The sequence below is a fragment of the Varanus komodoensis genome, unplaced genomic scaffold (assembly GCF_004798865.1).
Source record: "Varanus komodoensis strain SLA01 unplaced genomic scaffold, ASM479886v1 scaffold626, whole genome shotgun sequence".
Classification (NCBI taxonomy): domain Eukaryota; kingdom Metazoa; phylum Chordata; class Lepidosauria; order Squamata; family Varanidae; genus Varanus; species Varanus komodoensis.
This window is the reverse complement of record NW_025336255.1, coordinates 10,605-16,220: the sequence shown is the minus strand read 5'-3', so window position 1 is coordinate 16,220 and position 5,616 is coordinate 10,605. Positions and strand designations below refer to the sequence as shown.

The 5,616-nt window shown below is 41.4% G+C and overlaps 1 pseudogene; it reads left to right on the top strand.

The window, feature by feature from the left end:
- Positions 1 to 4,218, top strand: part of LOC123033507 — a 20,910-nt pseudogene extending 16,692 nt beyond the window's left edge.
- Positions 4,219 to 5,616: the final 1,398 nt, after the last annotated feature.

Sequence of the window (5,616 nt, the reverse complement as noted above, 5' to 3'; positions counted from 1 at the left end):
TGGCTTCCTCAGGCTCTTCTGGGAAAATGCATTTCAATGCTTCTTCCTTGAGACTTCAGTGGGCCAGGAGGCTCAGCGAGCCTGCACTGGGGAGGAAAAGCTGGAGATTCTTCCCACTTCTATTTTTGGAATGAGCATGACCGGCCACAGCTACAGCATCTATAATGCTGTACACTCCGTGGCACATGCTTTGCAAGCTTTCCATGCCTCCACATTCAGTTGCAGGACCATGGCAGATTGTGGGCAAGGGAAGCTCTTGAATCAAGACCCATGGCAGGTACTGCTCTGACCAACATAGTAAGGAGCAGCTCATCACATTTGAGTGCACATGTAGAGTTCAGGCTTTCATGGTATTTCCCATCCACAAAAGCATATTAATCAAACGCAGTCAGACTCCTTGCCCATTCCTAATCCTCAGAGAACTTTCATTGTACAGTTCAATGATTGATCATGTCTTGTCCTCATCTCAGGTCTGTGAGTCAAATTTGCCCTCCCCGGGGTCTACATAAGACCTCATCTCAGAAGGCCACACCTCTTCTTTTGACATGCCCCATATTCAGCCTCAGTTTCTTCTGTGCTTTCCTAATTTTTCTGCACTTTCCACCCTGTTCTGAAGCTTCCATTCTAATTCTCAGAGAACTCACTGGAGGAAGAATTAAAAGCTACAAGATGCTTGGTTTGTTTCCAAAGTTTGACCCTGCCTCTTTTTCCTTCAGCCCCAGTCCCAACCCTGAGCTTCCTTGCTATTCAATTCAACCCTTTTGTGGAAAGCAATTTCCCCCTCCCCTGGGTAAACAATACATATGTGCTATGGATTCTATAAACCCCTTTTGTTCATCCTTCTGAATTGTTCTCTTCCCACACCATTCAGCTGCACCATTTTCTGAGGGGCTTGTCATTTAACAATAGTGCTGGGGACAAGGTTTCCTTTGACCACAATGGAGACATAATGGATGGATTTGATATTCTCAACTGGTTCACATTTTCCAACCAGTCTTTTCATAGAGTTAAAGTTGGAAAGATAGAGCCGAGCACTCATAAAGAAGAAGTTTTCACCCTTTGTGAGGATGCCATCTTATGGGCCAGTGGGTTGAATGAGGTAGAGTCTATTTGCATTTAAGTTGGTGTACATAGTAGTCATTTCCCTGTGTCCAATACTGGTTCACTGATCTGCATATATTTTTCTTTGTCTTTTGTCAACCAGGTGATGAATATTCATGCCACGTTTTTTGACTACCTGGAGAAATGTGGATGTGATTTTCTGTTATACCAGTTTTGTGATAATAGCAACTGTAGATTTAGGAATTCTCAGTACAGAGGGACACATTTCCTTTTGACTATGCCTCCCATTTCTGAAACCTAAAAATAGAAAGAAAGATAAGAGTGAAAAATCCCATATCCCATGCTCCCATATAGAAGGAGCAATTTCCATCCAAAGGACAGGAAAGAGTGATGAGAAATGTTCTGTTGCATTTCAAAGACACTAAAGGTAGTCCTGAGGAAACAGGCTTAGTGGCTTAAGACATAAATTATACGAAGAAGTCTCTGGCAACATCAGATGTTGGATCTTTAGTATGTGTAGAAGGGTTTCCATTATGCCCTGCCAACATCAACATGTTAGAATAGACAATGTAGAATGGGTCAAGAGTTCACATTTATTATTCAGTAAAAATAACATTATTGGAGTGACTAACAGCTATATAAAGAAAGCGAGACTTTTTCTTTTGGCCAGTTTGGCGCCAAATACTTTCTTGAACTCCCCCCCCCGCCCCCATTGCCAACTCTCAATCTTTCCTGAAATGGATTAAATGTGTCAATCCCAAATGCAAAAATGGTGAAAGAAAAGCAGATTAGAACTTGTTTAGAAGATGGGAGGGGGAAATAGAGATTTTGAACTGTAAACTGATCACTGCAGCACAACTGCCCAATTTCCACAATGTTCCTCTCTTGTTTATTGATAGATACCACCTGTTTCTCAGTGCAACAGCAAATGCCTTCCTGGTTATCGTAAATTAAAGAAGGAAGGGGAGCCCTTTTGTTGTTATGACTGTCATCCCTGTCCAGAAGGGAAAATCTCAAATCAGGAAGGTATGGATTTTAAAAAAGGCTCATCAAGTATATGATTGTTGGGGGATTTACAGAATAACTTTATGACTGGTAGATGATGATTGAATTGCTCAGATCACGAGTGAGAATATTGGAAAAGTCTCTTATTTGTGAATGGAAAGTAGAGTATATTTATCTGCAGTGTCTCCAAAGCCACAAGACTGACCATGGAGAAGGATATCTTGAAAGATGATGGAGGAAGGAGAGAAAAGCAGACCTGCCTCAGTGTGATGCATTCTGGAGGTCCCTCCTTCCCTCCCCCTTTGAGCCCCACAGTTAGACACCTGAGATTGGTTGGTGAAAGGTTTTGAAGCACAGGATAATTTAGGTGACCTTCATCTCCATGCTTCCTCCATCCTGCATAGGATGACAGGAATCCTGGACATCTCAATGGTTATGCGTATCCTCACCACATTCTGATTTATTTACCCTTGGGTTTATTTAACATAGCTCATTGTATGTTGTTTAAAAGTCTGTATGGAGGAGGAGTTTCTCAAAGGTAATTAAGATGAATGGCTAACTTTAGGAAAAATAAGATTTAGTTAAAAGCTTGATTAAAGCAATGAGAAAACATATATACTAAAAGCACTGCTTACTAATACAAAAATAAAGTCTGATTCTGATATAACCATCAAAGTTTGAAGGCAATACTGCACTGAATTTTGCAAGAAACATAAAGTAGTATCTCAGCCTCTTGAGATGAGTTACTGGTAGGGATAATTTTCCGTTTGGTTTTCTTTTTCTCTTTGTTGACTGTCCAAGGAGGGAAGTCAGCTACAGTGTTGGCCTGGTGCTTTCTCTACATCTCATACATGTTTTATATATATATATATGTGTGTGTGTGTGTGTGTGTGTGTGTGTGTGTGTGTGTGTGTATGGGATATATGTATATTTGTCTGTGTGTGCATATACATATATATGAATGAGATATAGGGCATGAATGCAATATGAGTCAAATGAATGCTGTATGAGTCCTTCACTATGGTTGGAAAATTTCAAAAAGGACCTCTTCATGGACAGATTTAGGAACACCCTCATTTAAGTGTGGCAAATGTGTGCAATGCCTTGGCTATGCTGATCCTTAACTCTTCAACTCTTATTGGTCCCAGCATGATGAAATGCAACCAGAAAAGTTTTCATGTAATTTGGCTGTCTTATTGAGGTTTCCTTATTTTAGGGAACAATACAAATAACTTATGTTTTCCAGATATGAATGACTGTTTCCTATGTCCAGAAGATCATTATGCAAATCTTGACCAGAATCAGTGCATCCCTAAAACCATCACGTTCCTGACTTTTAAGGAGCCTTTGGGAATCAGTTTGGCCAGTGCTGCTTTCTCATTTTCTTTCATCACTGCTATCATTCTGGGGATCTTCATCAAGCACCAGGACACAGCCATAGTGAAAGCCAACAACCGTGACCTCACCTACACCCTTCTCATCTCACTCCTGCTCTCTTTTCTTTGCACTTTGCTGTTCATTGGCCAGCCTGAGAAGATGACATGTTTCCTTCGACAAACAACATTTGCTATAATTTTCTCGGTGGCTGTTTCTTGTGTCTTTGCCAAAACCATCATTGTGGTTCTAGCTTTTATGTCCACTAAGCCTGTGTCCCCAGTGAGGAAGTTGGCTGGGAAGAAGCTGGCATCCTCCATCGTTCTTTCCAGTGTTCTTATTCAAGGAATGCTTTGCACTTTGTGGCTGGCCACCTCTCCCCCATTCCTAGAGTTTGACATGCACTCAATTAATAAGGAAATTGTCCTGCAATGTAATGAAGGGTCTGCCAACATGTTCTATTGTGTCTTAGGTTTTATGGGATTTCTGGCTATTGTAAGCTTCTCTGTAGCTTTCCTAGCCAGGAACCTGCCTGATAGTTTTAATGAAGCCAAGTTTATCACCTTCAGCATGTTGGTCTTCTGCAGTGTGTGGGTGTCCTTTGTTCCAACATACCTGAGCACAAAAGGAAAGTATCTGGTAGCTGTGGAGATCTTCTCCATCCTGGCCTCCAGTGCTGGGTTACTGATTTTTATCTTTTCTCCCAAATGCTACATTATTGTGTTGAAGCCTCAGCTGAACAACAGAGAGAACCTAAGAAGAAAGAAAAATAATTAAAAACTGGAGACATTTAAGAATGTGATTCATCCAAAATTAGGCATGCATTGTAAGTCAGAGGGAAATCAAATACTTTCACATTTGTAAGTTATTGATTGTTTCCAATGGGTTTGAATCATTATTGATTATAACATCAACCTCAAGCAGAATGTCCTTCAACTCATCCAGGAAAATTAGATTAACCTACAGTTGGGGAACCTCAGGGAATTGAACTGCTGCCAAATGGTTAAGTCAGATGCAAGAGATTTTTCCTGGAAGTTACTGTGGACCTCAGATAGATCTATATTCTCCTTGGAGCCATAATTTAATAGACCCCGGGGAAACCTAATTTCTATTGGGGTGCAAATGGAGGATGGAATAATGGCAGTGAGATGTTTCTTTGCTGCCTTCATTGTGCCCCAAGATTCTTGATTTTAGGAACTTACCAAGGCTTGGATGTGGCCAGTAGGGGGTTTTCTCCATCTCTGTCCAAGCCATCTCCTGTATTGTTTCTTTGTTCTCCTCTCAGGGATATACCACAGGGAGAACAAGAGCAATCTTGGTAAGTACCCAGGTCTTGCGTGCATTCTAGAGATTAAGCAGGGCTTTGAAAGAATTGCTGGCCATATCACATGGAAGTACTTCACAACCACTCTGCAAATAATCTGGATCAATTAGCCTTACAGGACAGACCATCTGATTCATTTCCCACCATTGCAGATGGGAAAAAAAATCACCTATAATCTATATCTCAACAGGCTGTGACTCAGCCATGACAAAGGTATGGTTTCAGAGTCTCTCATCATTAGAGTGTTTTTGTCATGTTTGGCTATAAGAAACAATTTCAAAGTGTGCCCCCTACATGTATTGACTGATAACAAGCTGGGGGTGGTCCAATTGCTGGCTTGGAGTCCATGAAATCCTGAACAGACCAAGGTAAGGTGGCCTCAGCAAGGGTCTCAGCATTCCTCATGGCCAATAGACAAGGGGATATCAGCATCGTAACTAAGGCCACCACTCAGCTCAGGTAAGGGGTGTGTGAGCAGTGGGTGAAAAATGCATCAACAGAATCCCTAATCTGTCCCACTGGCCTAACACCAGATGCCAGCAACACCTCACCCACTTCCCCTGCACAGGTCTTTGTGATACGTGACACATTGAATGGGCCATTTCAATCCTTATGAAAACATTCAGCTTTTAACAGAACTTTGTAACCTTCAAAACTGTAACTGTAATATCATATTAGGCATGAAATAGAATGAGATCTTAACTTTTGCTCATGTCAAATATGGTTTGCTTTGGGATTGTCTTTTGCCCCATTCTGGTCTGTGCCTCCCTTGAATGAATATGATTCCCCTTCCCCACTTAGATAATGTTTGAGGACTTCCCCCAACAAAGCTTGTTCCCTCCCCTTTTTCA